This window comes from Euprymna scolopes, chromosome 15 (assembly GCF_053919585.1).
Source record: "Euprymna scolopes isolate OS-2025 chromosome 15, ASM5391958v1, whole genome shotgun sequence".
Lineage (NCBI taxonomy): Eukaryota > Metazoa > Mollusca > Cephalopoda > Sepiida > Sepiolidae > Euprymna > Euprymna scolopes.
The window spans coordinates 429,429-452,957 of NC_136496.1; the positions used below are offsets into that span (position 1 = coordinate 429,429).

The 23,529-nt window shown below is 32.3% G+C and overlaps 1 protein-coding gene across 6 annotated transcripts in view; it reads left to right on the forward strand.

The window, feature by feature from the left end:
• The window catches only part of LOC145293676 (CD9 antigen-like), an 89,243-nt gene that overhangs the window by 28,955 nt on the left and 36,759 nt on the right, over positions 1 to 23,529 (forward strand). Inside the window, exon 1 of one of the 6 annotated variants that reach the window (XM_080140060.1) lies at positions 7,246 to 7,370. The exons of the other annotated variants lie outside the window; for them this stretch is intronic. The gene's annotated coding sequence lies outside the window, so the exon portion shown is untranslated. Of the gene's footprint in view, positions 1 to 7,245; positions 7,371 to 23,529 lie in introns of those variants that run through there. 6 annotated transcript variants of the gene reach the window in all.

Here is a 23,529-nt window from a genome sequence, read left to right on the forward strand (position 1 = left end):
TTAGGTACTTCTACACTTTATTGCCGAAATTGGAGACGCCATTTTATTTAACGCACCTGCTGTCCAAATTTAGGGGAGAAATCATTAAACTATGGCAGAAGTATGAAATAAATAACACAATTAAAGTTCCGGAAAAATCTATGAAAAGTAAATAAAGTGAAAGAACATATCCGTAATTGTTTCATTGGAAATGTTTCGATTTAATTAATGAGAACGGGAAAGTTTTTCATGGAACTTTTTTATCAATAAAATGTGACTAGTCTTCAACTATGAAGCCACAAATGTCTTCAAGCGTGAGGCTAGACGTCTAACGCGAACGTGTGGTTTTTACGTCATTCTGTTCATCCGTAGTTCAAAACAATGAATAGCCGGTTCGACGTTTGGTTAAACAACGGAATGTTTACGTAATGGCGGGGTTTTCAAATACTTTAAAAAAAATTTATTTAAATACATGGCATTTAAAATATAAATATGGATAAATTAACAATGAAGAATGGAACTACACATTGAATAGTTTTTTTGTTTTTTAGGTAAGTTATTTTTTTTGGCATTTATATATACATATTTTATCGAAGCAAGTTAAAATGTTTTTCTTTAAAAACAGATTTAAAAAAACGTTGCATAATTTGCTATTAAACCTGTTTTAGTTTTTGCTCCTTTAATTGAAGAAATTAGGGTTTGAATTTTTCAAGTAGTTATAAGCTTCGAAAGATAGTAAGTTGAATTAAAGTTATCATTTTAAATGGCCGCTTCTAATACACTAGTGCGTGGGTATGCTGAAAAATATCAGTTAAATTTTGCAAATACCCCCCCTCCAAAAATTTATTCAGAAAGCTGTTCTTAACATGGAGATTTGTAAAAGTGAGAAATTATCAGTATTTTTTTATTCACCTCCTCACGTTAACAGATTTCGGAATAAACATTTTTTGAGGGGGGGGGAGGGACAAAATATTTGCAAAATTTAACTGATCTGTTGTCGGAATACCCATCCGCAAATATTGAAAAGGTGTCAGTGTCCGTTGCAGAGAAGTAGATTTGTTTATCAATAAAAAATTTAAAAACAAATGTTTGTAAAAGTGAGAAATTATTGAATGTTTAACTTTTTTTTCTTTTAATATTCATAGAGTAAAACTGTTTCAATGTCTGTAAAAGTGACAATCGTTTAGTTACTACAGCAACGTAAGTAGTTACGTGCGCATGCGTTAGTCTTGACTAGTGGGGGGACTAAGGGAGCGACCATTAAATTTTTCTGCTGGTCGCCATGGAACTCAACGCCCAAAGATTACTTTAAAAAATTTATTTCATTCTTCGGCCATAGTTTATTTCTCCCCTGGATTTGGACAGCAGGTGCGTGAAATAAAATGGCATCTTCAATTTCGGCAAGTGTAGAAGCACCTTAGTTTATTTGGCCCTTTTTAAATGGTATAAAAGTTATATTGATAATAGTTATATCGTTTTAAATATGTGGGGGGGGGCTGTCGTGACTTTTGGAGGTGCCTGATTTTAATTTCGAATGGAGTTCTCGTGTTAGATCGAAAAATATGACCTATCAAAAATCCTACTTAGTTATAAACTTTGATGGTAAATTTTTACTTGGCTTCCACAATGCGCTTGCGCGTACAATGTCCAATACTTATCTAAGAATGAATTAGATAAATTTAAATGCAATATTCGTTTTCAGATTACTCGAAAATCTCCACTTTTCAAAAGTGGAAGGTGGAAACAAAGTAAAACTTTGCGAATTAATACGTAATTTTACGTAATTTTTTTTTCACATCGTTCGTTCGCTGACAAGTACGTACATAAAGATTTCTGTATTTAAGTGTAATTCTGAATAAGCATGGTGATCTTCAGGTCGGTACTCAGAGAAAACAAGCTACAGGAAGTTGACACGGTTGATTGTGCAAGGCAATCGAACGGAATGGAGACACGAAACGAAACCATATACGTGCTAATTTTAAAGAATTAGTTTTAACGTTATTACGGAAGAACAAAAACATTATCAAACTAAATTTTATTCCAAATTTAGTTTTCACAAGATGAAAAGAAATTAGTTTTAATTATAATTTAATTATATAAAATTATAGTTCAAGTTTTATCACCTGATATTTGCGTAAATACCCTTTAATTTGACAATACAAGTGTTTAAGTTGTTTCGTGATGACACGCTAAAACTTTTTCTGAATAAAATGTTTTCTTTGATAATACTTCGTGTGATTACGGAAAAAACACGTTAAAACTAAAGTTTTTTTTTTTTTTTTTTTTTTTTTTTTCCTGGTTGGATTTTCGATACCGTTCCGTTCAATTGTTTTACACACGATTTTTATTTTGCCACTTAGCTAAGTAGGAGTGCAAAGTCTTAACTACACCTAAAGTATATTCGCGCCCCCTACTCCAAAACCCGGAGAATTGATCTCCATATCAGAAACGTTAACTGCGTTTTAAATAGCTTGGGAATGAGTCATTTTACGTTAAATTTATTTGCGAAACTTTCTTTCCGTTAAGTTGTTCAGTGTTTGCGCGTAATCGTCCAAAAAATTGGTTAGGGAGAGGGGATTAGCTGAAGGTGTTATCTTCAAAACAATTATTTTGGGTCAAACTGATCAAACCGTTCACCTGTCACGACTTGTTATTTTTAAAGTTTTCATCGATTCAACGACTCTTTACAAATGTCATCAATTCTAAAATCTACAACCAACTTGTTAGGACTGGTTTATTTTATTTCGGAGATCTTCGTCACGGAGGCCCTCGTATGTAGGTTGTGGCCCTTTCTCTCCTTTTTCAGAGCTTATGCCCCCCCCCCAACACTCAATGGCCAGATTTAAATAGCTTTTACAACCATTTAAACTGCCTCCTTTCAGGAAGGTGGGGATTTCCCGCTAAAGTGATAATCTATCCTCTAATTCTTGGAAGGCGGGTAAATAAACTTTTCGTATACTTTTTATTTTATTTTTTTTTTTGTACTTGCATTTGGGCCTGGTAAAAAAAATTATAAAAATTCCAGAAAAGTCTTTTGTATGTACCTATCAGTGATTATAAGTATGACATCTTTATGCAGTGATAGGACCTATCACTGATAGGTCCTATCACTGCATAAAGATGTCATACTCCAAAAATCACAACTCTGTCAAGTAGTTAAGAAAATAAAACCACAAGCCCCTCCCCCCAATGTAAACACTAAGTACGAGCAAAATGCCTTCCCATTACTTATTCACCAAAAATCAGGAAATTAATCGATTTTAATGAAATTTTCAGTATTTATCAAATCGGAATATGAAATCCTAGTGGAAATGTATTTTATTTAAACAAAAAAAAATACCTTTACTAAATTTATGGTTTTCAGTAATAAAATTTAAAAAATGCATAAATTTTTGCTTTTTTATGAAAAAGCATCTTGAATTGTTACCATTTAAAGAGGGTGGGTCCGAAATGTTCCGTACTAATTAATTCGATATAACTCGAAAAATTTCTCGAACTATCGATATTAAGCATTTAATATTTTCACACAATTATAATGGCATTTCTGTATGTGACATGTGGCGAATGTATTTTAAAGAACCGCCGACAGATGTCGTTTGTCAGCCAAAGAACATGGGGTTGATAACTCTTCCTTTTCTAAAAGTGCGTGCAAACTAAAATTATATTTTGCTACATTTTTATACGACCCTACCGTAAGGCTAAAAACTAAATGTTCTGCTTTTTATCTTATTTTCAGTTATGAATCGCTCATTGAAAGAAATATTTGATACATTTTTTATTAGTGTTTCGATTTTCACGTTATATTTCTGCGTTATCGTAAACACTTGCTTATATTTAAAGTTCACATACTGGCCACTAGACGTCAGTTCTCTAAGAACTGGGGTCGATAACGCGTCTGTGCATATGTCAGTGACATGCACAAGTGGAAAGTGGCATTATAATTGCAAAAAATATTTCTACTTAATTTTAATATGCAATATTCTAATATTTCTTGCTTGAATGAATGCGAAACTTTCAGCGTAACAATTCTTATACAATCTTGAATCTATGTAAACATAGAAAAACAAATTAAAAATGCTAAAAATTAGACAAACGTTCTCGATAGGAATGTACGGAGTCACGGCTGGAAGAAAAAACAGCACTTCCTTACCTCCCTTTAAACTGACGTCGTTTTCAGACAGCCTTTTGACTGTCTGAAATTTTGGGCTTCCGTAGACAATGACTCTTCTTTCGGTTGAACAAAGCGAGAATCTCTACCTTTTTGAGAGCTCATTAAGCTATTTCTACAAACAAGGGGGTTTGTTAATTTCATTCGTTATCTTAGGACTTTACTAATTCTTTGAAAGACCCAGAAAACTAATTTATCCTTTCAAAGGATTTTTACAATGAATTTAACTTCAAAATTAACTGAATTAGCTCGACGTGAAAACATTTTTAATAAGTTTTTTTTTTTTTTTTTTTTTTTTTTTTTTTTTTTTTTTTTTTTTTTTTCCACCTACAAATATTTTTTTTCCTTTTGGAAATTTACTTTAGTCTTGTATCTTTGAAATACAAAGTCAAACTACAAAAATGATAAACCGGCTTTTAAAACTCCGCCCCCCGCCCCAGTATTTAATTTTTTGTCATTTTTGCCCGTACCTTTTGTAAAAACAGGATTTGTTATTGATAGGGAAGGGGGGGCTCAACGTGTGGGTAATCATTTTACGTTAAATTATTCATAAACCGAAATTTATTTTTATTTCTGACTATTATTCTCATCTTTATTAGTTTTCACGACGTTTCGGCCAACTATTCCTCTGGCCTTCGTCAGGTGGTAACCGCGACGGATAGGAACTTCGAATCTTCCAACCGCATTCTTAGCAATCACTGCCATCCGCAGTTGTCTCACCAAGTAAAGCTCTGGCACGCTTTGGGTAGAATTAAAACCGCTATCTTCAGACAATGTCCATCTGGAACCGTAGATTCAACGTCTCTATCAACTGCGCCACGGGTCCCGAAGGGCGATCAAGGTTGGATTCTTTGATCTTGTAAATTCACGTTTTATTATCTGATCTTCCATAGTCGGGTCCGTACCGATTGGTATATTCCTTAATTGGAATTCATTTTTTAGATGAGCATTAATTATATTTTTATTTCGGACTATTCTCATCTTTATTAGTTTCATCTTATGTGCTCATCTAAAAATGAATTCCAATTAAGGAATATATTTATAAAAGTTTTCGTTTTCAGCGCCTCTGAAAACTTAAAAATTTTAAACTATTTTTCGAGGGTGAAATGATTTTTGGTTATTTTACTTTAAGGCCCGTCTCGCGTCTGTATAGAATTTTTAAAGATTTTGGTATGCCTTAAAAATATATATATATAACAATTTCCGTCGCAAATTTACTGTTTACATGGTATTAACCCTGGGACTATTTTTCGCAATTTAAGTTTCGTTTACGCTATGCACGAGCGGTAACATAAACGGAAGCTGTTAAATGCGCACTCGCGTACCAAACAGCCTTCTTGCACAGCGTAGTAATCGTTGGCGGATAGTTTAAAATTAGATGAAAAACAAGTTTTCCAGCTACTAAGCAATGTAGATCAAAAATATGCGCGTACGGAAATGACTAGCACTGATTACATATAGAATTACATTGCTTAATATCTGGAAAACTGTTCGTAGCAAAAATATGCGCGCGCTTGCGTGTATAGAAGTGGTCAGCACAGACAGCACTGATAACATAAGGGATTACACTATCTGTATACCGATTTTTGTTTTTAAATTTTTTTTGTCTATTGAAAGAAACCTTTTAGCCAATAAACAAAAATGCCTCCTCACTAGGTGGCCAGAAAGTGGGTGCTTTTCTTGTGGAGAAAAATTTTGGCTGGCGTATGAGTGAGACACCCTTTTAGCGAAATACGCATCGGCTCCAGTTGTACGCAGTTCGATTGAGGGAGCAATTTTTACAAATAATTTTTGCATATGTGGTCTTGGTCTAGTTTTATTTTGGCTTGAACTTTGCGATTTGGTAATTATTGATTTTTTTTTTTTTTTTCTTTTTTTAATTTATTATGAATATTTTTGGGGGCCGGAGATTAGTTATTTACAGGAAAATTGATGCAAATCCAAATTAACACTTATCGCGATAAACAAGCTTTAGCGTGTACCTAGCTCTCACGGAATGTCGGTGTTTTTTCTCACATTGAAACACGGTGGTGTTACTGTTGGTGCGGTGCGGTGCGCTTATTTATCCGCTATTTTGAAATAGTATTTTCAAGTTTAATTAAAGTTTCTTTGTTTCTTACCATTTATTTTTTTATCGTTACAAGTGCTAATCTGGACTTGCACCAATTTTCCTGTTGATAATTATAACTATAATCTCCGGCCAAATAAAAAAAAAAAACATCCATAAAAAAACAAAAGCATAAAATAAATGTCCATCCCCCCCCAAAAAAAAAGCCAAAATATAGCCATAAGAAAAACTAGGCACTCCATAAGGCGAACTGCGTACACATCGGAGTCTAGCGTATTTCGCTAGGACCTCGCTCGTGTACGTCCTCAAATTTTTTTTTTTTTTTTTTTTTTAGTGTAGACAGACCGCACTTCCATAACTTTAGACAGCATGGCCAGAAATCTCGACGGATCACTCTGAACTGATTGCCGAAGACTTATCCCGATAAGAGCAATAACTTAAAAACCCAAATGATAAATTAACTTTATTCATTTAGAATTGAAACTTTCTGAATATTTGAATTTTCTGTAAAATTCTCCAACTTGTACGAAATAATTTGAGGTAAATATTTTGAAGGAACTGTTTCCTCGTCCGACTGTTCCGACCACTCCTACATTTTTTACCTAGAAGTTGCGAACTACACCCTCGTCTGCCACAACGCTAGATATTGACTTGACCTACTCCGGTAAAAAAAAAAAAAAAACATTAAAAATATCACGCGCACAACAACTATTTACATTCAATTTGGACTCGTCCGTTGATTCGTGTGCGTTCGCCTGAGACCAACGCACTTTTATTTGATTTACACGCCGCCCCCCACCCGCCTCCATGCTTTGTGTGGTGAACTTTGAGGTGGGATGGCTAGCGTACTCCACCCCAAAAAGGACACTTTTGACCTGAATTTAAAATTCGGGTGTAGTACGAGAAAAGTAAAGAAACAAAGGTAAAACATGCGGAGAATGCTGTTTTAAGGTTGTTATAAAAATAGAAACTTAAATTTAAATTTCGTTCCGTTTGAAATATTTTTACATTTCGTCCAACTCGTTGTCACAATTAGCATGTCAACTTTTATACGTTTGGGGTGTCTATTCAGAAAGCAATTCTTAACATGGGGAGGTTGTGTTTATTCGTTATAAGAATACCTGAAAACCTAAATTCGAGATTCCAATGTGAACGGTGAGTTTGACTTTGTAAAAAATAAAGTATTCGTTTAAAATTTAGTTTTAATAAAATTTAAAACTCTTTTTTCTATATAAAGATTGTTGAATGTTATTCTTTCGTTTAGGTACTCCTTTGGCGTTGAGTTCAGTCAAGTCTAACGCATGCGCACGTAACATTTTTTTATTTACGTTGCCTTAGTAACTAAACGATTGTCACTTTTACAAATATTTATTTTGAAAGTTTTACTCTTTATGAATATTAAGTTAAACATTTAATTTCTCACTTTTACATTTTTTAAATTTCTTTTTAAATGACTTTTTAAATGACTTTTATTAATAAATCTACTTCTCTGCAACGGACACTGAACCCCCTTCCCCCCCCCCCAAATTGCGTATATTCCGAAAGCTGTTAACATGGAAATTAGGGGTGTTCATTCCAAAAGCCGTTAACATTTGTGGAGGTGGACCTAACCTAAAAAAACCCAATTCTTGAATTGATTATTGAGTCTTTAGACATGCAGTAGTCATCTTTTGTTCTCCGGCAGCGTTCAACATTACTCGTTTTTCGAACCGAATAAAAATTTTACATTAAGTCAAGATAAGTGACTTTCTTTAAACATTTATTTGTTATATTTTTAACATCTTTTTCGAATCTGTATAGTAAAACAAACCCGAAGTTTATTACAAAAACGCTTTGTTTTCGCACCATTCAACAATGTTCATCCGCGCATGTAAATTAAAAATATTTGTAAAAGTTAGAAATTATCAGTAAATGATTTTTTTTTTTTTTACATTAGGTCCACCTCCAAATGTTAAGAACGGCTTTCAGAATAAACACCCTCAGCCTCCCCATGTTAACTGATTTCGGAATAAACACCATTGGGGGGGGCAACTATTTGCAAAATTTAACTGATATTTGTCAGCATACCCATCCGCAAATACTATTTAAAAAGTTAGTGTCCGTTGCCTGAGAAGTAAATTTATCAATAAGTCTTTTAAAAATTGTGGAGGTGGACCTAAATATAAATATTTACCAAAAGTTATCCGCTCATGTAAATTAAAAATGTTTGTAAAAGTGAGAGATTATTAATAAAATGACAAATCGTTTAATTACTAAGACAACGTAAGTAAATGTTACGTGCGTTAGCCTTGACTAGGGGAGGGGGACTACGGGAGCGACCTTAAGTTTTCTGCTGGTAGCCATGGAACTTAACGCCCAAGGCCAAGGAGTACCTTCGTTTCATTTTTTTTTTGGGGGGGGGGGGCACAATTTAAAAAAAATTAAATGGAACGAAATTAAAATTCCGGTTCAATTTTTACGACAACCGTAAAACAGCGCATTCTCGGCAAGTTTTACCAATTTTTAAGTTAATTTGCGCTGATCGCTTAAATTCAAACCGGTACAAATAGCGCAAAGAGGTCTGAAATTCGAACCTCTTTAAGTTTCTGAAAAGTTAGATCATTTTATTTTTTTGTGTGCTTTCTCCCCTCCCCTGTTTTCCTGTCGTATTTTTATTTACGACTATTTTTTTTCCCTGTCGTATTTTTATTTACGACTATTTTTTTTTTTTTCCTGTCGTATTTACGTAGGTACGGGTTAAATGCCGATGCTCAAAATGTATAAACATTTTGACCCCCTCCCTTTACTCAAAAAATCACACACAAAAAAAAAAAAAGGAAATTTTCAGTATTTGTCAAATGATCGCGGAATATAACTAACTACTTATTTTTATTTAAATCAGTGGAAATGTATTTTGTCTAAACAAAAAATACCTTTACTAAAGTTAGTTTTCAGTAGTAAAAAAAATCGTAATTTGTAACAATAAAAAATAACATTTTTATAGGAACATTATGAAAAGCCCCTAAATCCGTATTAATGAATTTTATATAACTCGAAGAAAAATGAATTTCTCGAACTACCGATATTATCATTGAATTAAGCATTGCTTTAATATTTTCATACAAAAATAATTGCAAAAATATTTTAATTACGGGTTTTGCATAATTTTTAGATGCAAGATTTTCATTGCCTTGCTCGCAAGAATGTGATCAATATTTTTTTTATAATATTGAACAATAATTAAGAAAAATTAATTTAAAATTAGAAACATAGAAAAATTAAATTAAAAAATGCAAAAATACATTCCTTCAAAAAGGAATGTACGGATGCGCGACTGGGAAAAAAAAACTTCCTTTTTAATTACATGACGTCATTTTCAGTCTTTCGACTGCCTGAAATTTTGGGCCTTCGTAATTTTCGTGTTTACAAAATTTTAGTTTGCGTTTTGCGACCGCCAGAATCACTTGATTTTTTTGGATATTTTTTGTACAAACGTATTTTATTTAATTCAATATCTTAGGACTTTACTAATTATCTTTGAAATAGACCCAAAAAACTAATTAAAGGATTTTTTACAATGAATTTATTTAACTTCCAAATTTAGCTGAATTTAGTAGCTCGCCGTGAAAACATTTTCATAACTTTTTTTTTTTCCACGTTTACAAACTTTTTCTTTTGGAAATAAAGTGGTAATCATGAAGAAAGAGAGCCTGTTTCCTCCGTTTGCCTATAGGTGGCGTTAATGTCTGTCCACCCAGTTACGGAAGCACAAAATGTATATAATGGCACCGTTGAAATAAAAAATGTTTTAATTTTAAACATTTTTTTTTTTTTTTTTTTGCAAACATATTTAAGTTTTATTTTCCAAACATTTACGTTTTGTTGCTGGTTTATTTTCAAACATTTACGTTATTTTTGTTTTAATTTTAATTTTTTTTTTTTTTTTTTTTTTTTTTTTTTTTCTTTTGCAAGCATAAATTAAATGTTTTTGCTATATTTTTCTTAAACATATTTATGGGTACAACCGTTTTTCCGCGAGTATTTTTTACGTTCTTATAATAAAAAAAAGTCAACGTTTTTTCTTTTATCTTTTTTTTTTATTGACCCCCCCCCCCTCTTTTTTCTTAATTTTTCTGGACTTATTTTACTTTTTCCGCGAGTATTTATATATATGTTTGAAAAGGGATATTGTAAAACCTGAATATTACTTGAAACTACTATAAAAAAAAAAAAAAAAATAGCGCGGTACAATAAGTGCATAAGCAAACTTTTCTAAAAGAAAAATATTTCAAAAATATTTAGTTTATGCCTGCAAAAAAAAACGTAAAAACAAAAAAAACGTAAATGTTTGAAAATAAACTAGCAACAAAACGTAAATGTTTGGAAAAATAAAACTTAAATATGTTTGCAAAAACAAAAAAACAAACGTAAATATGTTTGAAAAAAAAACAAAAACAAACTTAAATGTTTGCAAAAAACAAACAAACAAAAAAAAACATTAAAATTAAACATTTATTTTTATTTCAACGGTGCCATTATATACATTTTGTGCTTCCGTAACTGGGTGGACAGACATTAACGCCACCTATAGTCAAACGGAGGAAACAGGCTCTCTTTCTTCACGATTACCAATAAAGTTTAGTCCTTAATCTTTCAAATACAATCAAAAAGGAGTCGGAAACCTACAAAAAATTTGATAAATCGGCTTTCAAAACTAGGTCCCCCATTTTTGTCCGTCCATTTTTGCCCGTACCTATATTTACTTGTTCCTGTCATATTTTTATTTACGACTTTGTCTCGAATCGCCCCCAAATGGGAGATGGCGCTCCCTACACAACCACGCACATAAATTTAACGAATAAATGCTGTTAAAGATAACTTACTTTTCTCTCTACCGGGATAAGTAGGCACCTCCAAAATTCACCACAGAATTAACCCCTCTATATGTGAAACTATGTAACTTCATTATAAGTTAATATTATCAATAACTTTTGTACCATTTTTAAATAAACCAATAATTTAATCTTTTTCATCATACGAAAATGAAATTGCGAGACCAATCATGTTTACATAATTGACGTTCCCATGTAAGCATTTCGAACAGGAATGTTTTGCTAGATTTATTAAATCTAGCAAAACATTCCTTTTCTCCACATTAAAAAAACGACCCTGGTGTCTAACTCTTTCCCGTGGGGAGGCATTGTAAATAGGAAAAATCAACTAGTGGTCAGATTTTCGTAAAATTTTCGATACTTATCCATTTTAGAATGAAATTACATATAAAATGCAATTTCCGTGAATTATACAAGGCGAAATATTTAAGTGTGTGCCTTCCCCCCCCCTATTTTTTTTTTTAAATCTGAAAAATATTTAAATCTATCGACATTTTTGTTTATAAAACAAGAGTTCAAATAAGTAAAAAATGTTTATTTTTTAAAAAATTTAAATACACGTATTGATCAAAAACTTTGAAGTTGCGATTAACAAAAAAATGCTATAAATTTAATATAATTATGGTTTTTATTTAAATAGCGTTTTTTCTAATATATACTATAATCAGTTAAATTGCCAAGAAAAAGAAACTTCCTAAAAACTTTTTAAAAGATTAAAACTATTAAAATTCCATTATTTCTGTTTCGTTACAACATAGATTTTTAATTGTTTAAATTTCTTTTTAAAAATATTAAGTTTTAATATAAACATAACTCTTGCCAGCTATTTTATCGTCAAATTAAAACCGATTTAAAAATATTGCATAAATATTAGACATTTTATATACCCCCCCCCCCATTTTGTTTTTCTTTTTACCGCTTTCTGCAGTTGGACCAATCTTTTGCAAGTTTGTAAATATCCCGAGATTTTCTTTTTGATCTCATGAATTTCACTAGATAAAGGAATTCTTCTTAAACAATGAATGGCCACTTTTAATTTAAACTGCGTATTTGCTCCACTCCTTTGTCATATGAACATTATACAACCACAACCAATTGCTATTTTTAAAGATGAACTTCTAAATTATTCCTGTTATATAAAGGATTTTTTATGGTAATAATCAAGGATGGTTGCTTTGCTTCCATCTGACTTGGGTATGGCGCTGTTAGGGCCTAATTCTACCTTTTTAGACTTGACCTCTTTTTGAAGAGATGAGCTTATGAATCATCTAAGATGTTACTTCCAGAAAAGTCAACATGATTGCTCAGGCATTTTTTAGTTCACCTAGTATGCAGATTTTTCAAAAACCTCACTTCATAATGGCATTTTTTTTGTTCAATTTATGAAGTACCCATTTATCAAGTTTCTCTAATCTCAAGTGATTAGAAATCGTATTCGTTACGTCTAATTAAGAAGCCAGTTCTCTAACGGTTGTGTGTGTGGATTGGTTTTGACTAAGGCTCTTAATCATTATCACCATCTGTTGAACGACCGCTATGCTCAAGACTCGTCACCACCAGAAAATTTCTTAAATCACCATTGTGCTGTGCATCTAGTTGTTCCTGGGCCAAATGCTTCGTTATTGCGAGCTGTTTCAGCAGCTTTTTGGCCTAGTTTGAATTGAAAATTGTGCAAATTTGCTTTTTCGTTATCTTGTCTGAAGACATTGTTTTAAAACGATTGGATACAGCAAAAATGCTCTTCAAAATAAAGGTATTATAATGAAAACTTATTTGAAAATACATCATTGGAAATTAAAAATTCTGCAAGAACTTTCTTAACTTTTTTTTAATATAAAATGACTTGTGCTGACAAAGCTATTTTTTTACCTCCTCTCCATTAATTTCCCCTATCTAATCAAGAGGGCACTTTTCTGGGGGCTAACATAACTCTGAAGTACATGTCAGTATCGAAAGTTCTCCCTACTTTTCAAACCTGCAGTTAAAACTATGAATATTAATTTTCCTCTCGATTGACCATTTTAACTATGTTAGAGCTTACCTTTCTTGTGTTTTCTTGGTTTTGCCAGATTCTAGAGCAAAATATTTTGTCTGGTGTTCACACTAGTACTTTATTCTTTAAATCTAATTTCACAAATTTTTAGACGTTTCCTATTTTTGATCCTGTAAAAACAGGTGAAGGTGGTCCAGTGGTTAACGACACTGACGGATGACTTAGATGTCCCAAGTTTGAACGCAATTCATTTCACAGAAATCACTCCAACTTAGGATGTTGGCAAACTTCACGTTGTCCCTCTTGTATCCCTGATGGCTTTCTAGAATTAATTCTGACTAGAAAAATATCAGGGAAACCAATGCCAACAATAGAATTTTTAGATTCATACAATATGATCAGGTAAAAGCGAAGAAAAATGTTTTACAAACTTGATATTTTGTTAGCCATCGACAAAACGTACGTCTTTATCAAATTATAACATTGCCTTTGAAATCCCAAAATATTTTAAAGAGTAAAACAATTAGCAAATTCCTATTTTTATAAAGATTGTCTACAGGAAATTGAAATATCCTCACCTTTTTTACATGGGAAGGTGACAAATTTTTAATAAAAACTTGAATATTTTCATTCTTTAACTAATGACTTTAGCATATTTATCCTTGCTTCATGTGGTAGCCATTGTTTACATTATCATTAGGGTTTCCTTCCACCTTAAGTTATCCCTGGTTAGACCGGTTCCACTAGGACCCAGTTAGTTGGTTTAGGTTCTCTCTGCCAGATTTTTGGCCTTCTCTTGATCTTTTCAATTTCCTTGATCCATTCTGTTTCACTAAATGTTCATCTGTTGTCTGTATAGCTTGAAATTTGACCTGCCCATCTAACACTATTGGTATCCTGGATAACATGTATCTTGCTGACAGGCAGAGGGTCGGGTGTGGTCGTGGGTGTCTGATACTTAGTCAAAGTATGTCCAGAGTTGGTTCCTTCCAACTGAGAGGCTATCTGAATGTGCTTTGACTCATAATTCTTGCATCTGGAAACAGTTCATGTTTAAGTCTAGAAAAACTTTAATCCTTTAGTTTTTCCTTGCATGACTGCATCTGAAATTTTATGCAATTTAAGAAAATCAGTTTTAATTGATTGGAGTGCAACCTAGTTAATTTCCAGGTTTACACTAAAACCTGACGCTCAAACTGCAGCTGCAAGAGGCCTATATCTGTCGTCACCAGTGCACCTGTAGAACTCTATCACAGGGTTTAACAAACGGTCAGCTAACTTAGTTTGCCATTCAAACTAGGATTATGTGCTCAGAGCAGTAATTCCAGTGACCAATGAGTGTCTGGTTACATCTTTAAGTGTCCCTCACTAGATGAAGGTAAGTGTAACCACTGGGACTTTGGGTTAACACCATCTCATCTGCCTGTGGGCCTGCACCCATCCCACCTCCCAGCTTGATTACATATCTGTTCTGCCATATGTATGGTGATGTCATTTATTCCAGTTTACCGTCTTATCAAGGTGTTTCTTTCACATGAACTGATGCATGGCATCAAGCATTCATGTTTCACTACCTTACCTGATAACTAGGGCTAGGACAACAGCATATTTGTTTTTACTCTCTAGTGTATCTTTCTTATATGCTTTTATATAGTGATGTGGTTCTTGGTTGATTAACTGTCGGATATACTCAAGTCAAAACCATGAAAACAATATGCTGTTTTCATAACCATAGTCATAATGTACTTGTTGAACAATTTCTGTTTAATGTTCAGTGGTCTTTCTGTTAATGATATTGACTTTAAAAGTAGATGCAACTGGAAATCACATGTGAATATTTCTTTAAAACTTCCTCCTTTCTAGGATGAATGCCACTTGCATACCGAAAAGATAGTAAATGTTTAACCAGGGTTGCAGAATTAGTTTTCAAATGAAATCACTCTTGTAGGAATGCTATGAATGCAGTTATTTTTTTTGTCTGAATTTTTTAAATCCTGGAGTTAACTTGTATATGTCGACCTTTTCTTTGATTGGCTGATACAATTAAAATGCTTTACAATATCTTCTGCTCTAAAATATTACATTAGAATCATTTGGATTCTGTTATCTTGGATGCTATTCTTGCAATCCTCTGAGTAATACTAAGAATACAATTACAAATTATGTACGATTTCTACTGTCATTGCTAAAGAAATGGAGCAAGCTATTTGCATGGATTAAATAAAGGGTTCTGTGCAAAATTTCATCCAGTAAATTGGACAGTATGTACTCAAAGTCAGAGATTTTGACTGAAATGTAAGAATAACCTCCAAGATGGAACAGTCTGAATAATCCAAATATCAATCTTGCTCAAAAGAATTTCCGGACCAAAAATGGTCTTTTTATAAATGTGTTTTCATTTATTGCTGTCTGTTATAACAGGTGATTTTATTGGGGTTTACTATCAAATCAATTTCACTTGTAAGAATTTCTCAACCTGTATTCATGTTAAACTAGAAGTGCCTGTAGAATTTAATTGTCCTTTAATATGATCATTTCAAAATAATGAAGGGTATTCTTGTAAGTGCAAAATAGAAAAGTCAACTTTATTTTATCTTTATAAAATTAACACTTCAGTGTCTGTTCCTAAATTATTGCTGAATTCTGTACTATTGCTGAATTCTGTACTTAGAAACCTTAAACTTCAATCTACCATTTTTTTTTTTTTTTTTTTTTTTGTCATTTTAATTTCTTGAAATCAGTTATGTCTTAAAATTTAAAAGGAATTTAGACAAAACCAAAATAGTTCTAATTTTTAGCAAATCAGTTTTGAAATCTTACATTCAGTAATTTTTAAAACTTTGATTTCAATTTCAGTTAATTTAATGACCAAAATTAATGTCATAATTTTAATCTCAAAATTCTTAAATTCAAATAACTAGCAAGACCTTATAGAAATCTTATTTGTACATAAATATATTTTGAAATGTTTGACGTAAATATCATTTAAAGAAAGACTTCTTTAAAAATATTTGCCATTGTCAGCTAAATCCATATAATTATAAACTCAAATGACCTTGTAACGGTGTTGTAACCCAACATCCAGTTTATGACTTCTGGTTGCCCATGCATACATAAACAAATAATCAACCCAACCATAGAACATTATTTTATTGGTACATTTTCAGCATCCAATTGTTTTTCGTGTTTAAATTATCCAAATAAACAATACTTTTTTTTTTTTTTTTTTTACATCGTTCATTTCTGTATTACGTTTAAGTAATTTTAACTCTATTTTCTTACAAATAAATTTACTTTAACCCATTGACAACCATAAGAGCATTTTACAATGGCGATTTACCCACCGCCGGGGTTTTATTTTTTTTAAATTCTCCGTGGTTTTTTTTTTTTTTTTTTTTTTTTTTTTTTAATACACTTTTCTTAAACATTTTCTACACTACCAACATAATTAACCCGAAAATGTTTATTTCCATTACAAATAATCGTGGCAAAACATTGTTTTACTGTGTACATTTTCAGCATCCCAATTGTTTTCACGTTTAAGATATATCAAAATTTGAATTTAAGTATTATGTTCAGTGCATATTTACCTAATAAGTATAGCAAACCACTTATAATTCAATGGCTGTTTTTTTTTTTTTTTTTTTTTTTTTTTTTAATAAACAATTATAAAATGAACGACTCGTAGAAATCTATTTCATTTTAATATACTTTCATAGTGTTTGTCACAAACTATTTTCTTTGTCACAAGTGTCATGCTCATACATTAATTCTATAGCTAATATAACATATCGACCCAACGGGTCGCTGGTAATCTAGTATTTAATAAAAATCTTTTAAATTGTAATTTTTTTAAAAATGAATGTTCTGTTACATAAAATTGTCAGCTAAAATATTCAACTAAAAGCGAATCTATTTAAAATTAACTGTTTTAGTTAATGGGACGGCATAATTTGAGACCCCATTTTAAAATGGGTGAAGTTGGAATTTTTTCTACCTCTTAGTAACGTTGGATTAATCACTATCTTTTGAAAATTGGATTTTAAATGCATGTGAAAAGTGATAAAACAAGACTATTTCCACCTTGTCTGAAACAAAATGTTAAACTTTGCTTTATTTGCATAATGGTATTTTCATTGCTATACCAATTAATACATTCTTTCACTTTGAATGAGATGTTATTAATTTAATGCAAACACTGTATTTTTGTAATTTTCTGTAAATATTTTGAATAAAACGAAACATTAAGATTATAGCTAAAAAATTTTTATTTTTAACCGTGCGTTAGTCTCATGGTGTTTTGCCATCTGTTTTGTTTAAGTGCTTAATTCCTAGTTGACAACTTTTTCTCCCACCCAGTATTCTGACTCAGTGAGAGTATAGCCATGGCCACCGAGAGTAAGGTTTAACTGGAAAATGTCTGCAGGCCATGTAGGTAAGATTTGTTAGACTGTCGGTACTATGAGGGCCATTTGAAAAAGCAATAAAACATTTTTAACAAAAAGGAACACAATTCGATTAATGCTTAAACTGAACTTTATTCAATATAAATATCTATGTAAAATTAATTTTAAAGCAATATACAATTTAATACTGATAAAATTGGATTATGAATTTATGGAACAAACTATTAAAGAAACATTAAACACATATTTTTTGGCCTTTGGAAGAAGATCAGTATAGTATGTTTTGATGCTACACTTTACCTTTTCTGTCCTTGGTCGGTGGAGAAATCTTTCATGACAGAGTATTTGTTCCTATCCAGAGTGTACTTTATTAGGAAGCTGGATTTTGCCCACAAGATTGTTGAAATATTTAAATAGCTATTACTTTAAATACAGAAATTATATTTAAAGTTTTTTTGTTCCCCCACCCCAGATCTTTCATAAAAATGTGTAGTGTATTAGTTGTCTCGCTGACCATCAGTGATTGCTCACTGGCAGTAACCTGTGGTGTTCCCTGGAGACAGTGACAAGTTTCCCCAGGTTTCTCTTGACCACTTGTACAGATGATTGCAGGTTATCACAACGGCTGTTGTCACTTTTTTTTTTTTTTTTTTTTTTTTTTTTTGCTGGCATCGGCCATTGGGGTTTCCTGGAGTTTTGGTGACAAAATGCCACAAGGTACCAGATTTGAACTGCACACTTTCAGTGGAGATTTGGTTAGTACTCTCTCACCTGTCTTTCCATCCTCCTTGACTCTTCACAACTAGTTGGTGTGGTGTGGTGCCGGTCACTGTCATCTGCACCATGTATTTTAAATATTATTTTCAAGTTAAATTAAATTTTGGGTTTGTATTACCGTACACAGATTCGAAAAAGTTGTCAAGAAACAAATATAACAATGTTAGCAAAGAAAAGATAAGTTACTTTTCTACCTAACTAGATGTTTTTAGGGGTTTGTATTACTATACACATATTCGAAAAAGTGGTCAAAAATCAAATATATACCAAATCTTATCAAAGGCAACATAAGTTACTCTTCTACTTTTCTGGAAAGGCTTTTAGTGGTTTTACTCATTTTAAAATGTGTAATCGCTTCGAAAATCATAATCTTTATCGATATGTTTTTAAAAAAAAAATGTCAGCGTGTTTGGTAGAAAAGTAACTTATCTTACCTTTTGATAACATTTATTTGTTATATTTGTTTTTTTTTTTTTTTTTTTTTTTAACTTTTTCGAATCTGTATAGTAAAACAAATCATGTAAATTAATGGTTATGTAATGAACTATTTATTTTTCTTGCTATTTCAATTTCTGGAAACTGGTGTTCATCATAGGTAGATACAACAAAACTGTATCATGTGGGTATTTTTAAATGTGATCTAAACCTAAGATTTAAAAATTTTTTTTTTTTGTATTAACAAGCTACAAGTAATTCAATCTGTTCAACAGGAACTGTAGATATAACCTGAACCAGCAGGATAAATATATTTTACAAACTAGCACTAAACATTTTTGTATTGGGATGTATATAAACACAGCATGGGACTCGCGATGTTTGGAACATTCGAGTAACTAAAGCAGTGTTGAACATATAACAAAACGAATTGTCAGCTAAATATTCAAATCGATAACATGAATGTCATTTTAACATGTTTAAAATTGTCCCATTTTTATCAGTGAAATCAGAATTTGATTTTGCAAAAAATGCATTTTAAAATGGATAAGGTAAAAATTTCATACCTTAACATCAAATTAATCATCTTTGATCAGACAATCCTAGTTTTTTAAATGAAGGTAATAGCCTGTTTAAAAATATAAAATTGCTTTAGTGTATTTCATTATACATTGTTATAACAGCTGTCACTCTTGTACTTTGTCTTTTTTTTTTTTTCTTATATGAATAAAAAATGTTAAAATACTCTTTAGAAAGCAAGAACTGTTTAATCAAGTCGTAACTTTAGAAAACCTGTAATGTTTTATCAATAAAATTAACTTTCATGACGGGCTCTTTTGAAAATTGGTGTTTATATTTTAAAAACTTGACCATCTGCAACTCTCAGTGCTACACTATGGCACCACTTAAGGAAATGGTGGCTTAAATGATTTTGACATATACCAAGGGACAGCAAGTTTGCAAAACCTTTTTTGCACTAGAAATTGCCAGAAGACTGAAGGGTAGGCTGGTGAGATGTGTGAACACCCTGCACAAAGATTGCTGTAAAACTGGCCTTCAGATGGACCAAGCTTGTGTTAACAAGTGGAAAAATCCATTGACTCCTGACATGGCTCTGGACTAACCCTTTAATTCTTTTCAGAAATTTAATGAAAATGTGAGTAAACAAGTCTTCCATTTTTCACTTTTGATAATGAATAAAAAGTAAAGTTAGACCTCTCCCTTGAGTACTCTACTGCTTCAGTTACAAGGCACAAATCTTTTCAATTGATTTGTCACATTGTTTGAAAACAATTAAATTTTATTGTCTTCTATTTAATGTTTAGTCCTGATTCATGTTCCTATTTTCAATGGAATTGTTGCTGATACATCCTGTCACTCAGCTCCACTGGCATTCTTATTAACATTGAATAAAACAAGTTCCAAGATTTGCTAAAAATGTTTTCTAAATTAATGTATTGCTCTTAAAAATGTTCTGTGCAAATCGGATTTTTTTTTTTTTCCAGTGTACTCTTAAATTCTGAATTGGAAGCAAAAAACATCTGTTCGGTTAAAAACTAAGTTTAGGATAACTGGTAATAAGTGCATTAATCATAAAAACAGGAAGTAAATTTGAACTTCCTTTAATTTTGTACTTCCACTTACATCAGGTGTGTCTCATCTTGTTTCTTTATGAATATATTTCCACATGTGTAGTAAAAAAAAAAAAAAAAAAAAATTGAAATGCTAACGGATTTCTCCTGGTTTCAGTTAGGGCAAAATAAAATGGATTGGGTTTACTTTTGGCAATTGCATAACTTATTTCCCTAATTTTATCCTTAGTTCGCAATCCAGGAGTGATGTTTCTCACAAATGAGGGGCGGGGATTGCTATTTTTCTCTCAGAATGTCTAACATTGATCATTGGTTAGTTTTGATTTTGAATTTTTTGATAGCTCTTTACATAAAATGGCTTGTCTAGAGTAATTTCTTAAAGGTTACATGCAGATAAGACTGTTCTGCTTGAACAGCAAATCCCTATTAAACAATACAGTAACATAAAACAAATTTTAGTGAATATCCGATTTTTCATGTAATAACAAATGCTAACATTCCTTTCTGGTCACTTGCGTTAATTAACAATTTTTCCCCCCAACATTTAAAGATTTACTAGTGTTCCCATGATCATAGAACAAAATTTTCCTTCAACTTTACTAAAATGTTTGCATCTTAATTACAGAAAGCATACTAAACACACACACACACACACACACACACACCTCTTTTTTTTTTTTTTGAAAGGTTCTTTACATTCATGTACTTAAGAAAATCTTAATGGATTACCTTTTTAAAGCCAGTCGAGTTGAAAACTCCATCTTTTCTTGCATTCTGCAAAAAATCTTTTGTTTACCAGTGTTATCATAGGACTACATTTTCGCCATACTAACTGGAATCGTATTATCTTAAAATAAAAACTTGAAATAGAAATATTTTAGATGAGGATTGCTGTTTCTGAAACGACCAAAATGTGATTATAACAATTCCATCAAAAAAAAACTAGTAAAACATGTAAGTATTGCTCTCAGTTAAATTATCCTGAAATAGAAAAATACTTAACAAGCATAAATGATGTATGACTAATTGGACTGAGCCAAGTACAAATATATATATATATATACACACACATTGACAAATGTAATAAAACCGCAAAACAATACAAGTGTTCATAACTCATCTACTGGGTGGTACTTTCTTTGATGGCATGGATATATTGCAACAATGCTAGATTTGTGCTCAGTATGAGGAATAAATGTTCTATTATGTGAGGTAGAATTTTCTTTTCTCGTTTTCCTGGATTCTCTACCATATTAAGTTTCAGAATATTGTTGATGAGGATTGTTTTTAAACAATCAAAATGTAAGAATGCTAAGATACGAGTTTGTATTCAAACTTGGAAAAAAAAAAAAAAAAAATAATAAAAAATTTTAGTTTTGGCAGAGGTTTTACGAAATTGTACCCCCACCTCTAAATTCCACAAATTTACACTTTTCACATTAATCTCATCAATTACAAACTTAACTTTCAGATTTAAAAAAAAATTTGGAAATATTTTTCGTGACTTATTGTTGGATCAGCTTTCAATTGTTCTAAATTGCACTCATTGTTGCATCACTGAGAAAAATGACTTGCATGTCTGGTAATTATTCCTGTCTAAAAAGGTGGTCTGATTTTATATATATCTATATACACAAAGGAGTCAACACTTATCCTTGAGTGGTCTCTGGGCCTTGATAAGGGTTAATGGGTGTACAGTGGTCAATGGGACAATGTTGTAATTGTTAGTGGAAATTTGGATTACTTAAGGGGAACAACTCATCAAGAACTTGTTTAAGTTGGAATTGAAGACGACCATATTATAGTCAGCCGGAAAGCAGGCAAATAGTTCCACAGGTGTGCAGTTCTAAGAAGCTTTGTTCATGGAATCTACGTTTACGTATAGGCATGGATAAAGAGTGGGGGGGAAATCATTGTTTTCAGCTAGACGAGTGTTTCTTGTGAAAGTGTGGCCGGGGAGGGGCATAGATTGGAGCTCACATGAGCACTTGCTGTGAAAATAACGATAAAGCAGGGACAGGTTCGCAACGTCTCTTCTGTGAGGAAGAGGTTGCAGGGAAGAGAAAAGAGCATCCCTCACTAAGTTATGAAGTCTATTTTGAAATCTGTCAAGGCAGGATAAGTATTTCTAGCAGCACCTGCCCAGATGTGGCAACAGTACTCCATCCTTGGACGTAATTGGCTTTTAATAGGTAAAAAATTGCATCAGCAGTGATCGATAGGATCCCACCATTTTTCCAGCATCCTTGGCAACAGATTTGATGTAAATGTTCCCTTATCAGAAGTAATGATCAAGCCCAGGAGCTTGTCAAAACATGAGGCTTCCCCAAGATAAGACCCATTCATTTCAATTGATGCCAGATGGGCATCAGAGCATTGATGTAAAGACAGAAGCTTAGTTTTAGAGGTATTAATAGTAACCAGCCACGTCTTTCCCCATTGTACCACATGCTCAAGATCGGGAGAATCAGAGCTTGGTCGTTTATGGTCTTTGTACTGCTATAGATGGTAGTGTCGTCAGCATAAATGTCTATGAATGATCTAAGTATTTGATTTGAAAGATCATTGATGTAGATTAGGAAGAGTTGGGCCCAGGATGAACCCCCTGATTGACTCCAGCATCAATACTGTGAGCTGATTTCTTCCTATCAAACACTATTCATATGAACCTATCAGATGAATGATATAACTGAAGACATCTCCAGCTATACTGTAACTGGAGATCTTATGGAGTAGACCTTTATGCCATACTCTATTAAAGGCCTTAGATATGTCAAGAGCAACTGCCTTAGAAAGGAAGCCTCTGTCAGGAGATTCGCTAATCCTATGAGATGTAACTGTAAGCACATCTGGTGTAGATCTAGCAGAACGGAAACCATATTGTATGTCACTAAGTTTATTTTTGCTGAGGTGGTTGACTAGTTTTCTATTTAACAGATTCCAGCAACTTGCTCATGACTTGTAGGTCTGTACTGAGGGAGATGACCGATCACCCAAACTCTTAAATACAGGGCATACTGATGAGGTTTTACAGAGTGTTGGGATGCAAGGGCTTAAACAGCTTTGTAAGTATGGGAGCTAGTTCTGATTGAAGCCTTTTTAGCACTATAATAGGAATGGCATCGGGGCCAGTTGCTTTACTGGAATCAAGGTTTTTGATTAGCTTAACAACATCATGCACATATTTGTATGTTGCATAGTGTTTTCTGATACAGGAGGAAATATTGGAGGTAGAATTAG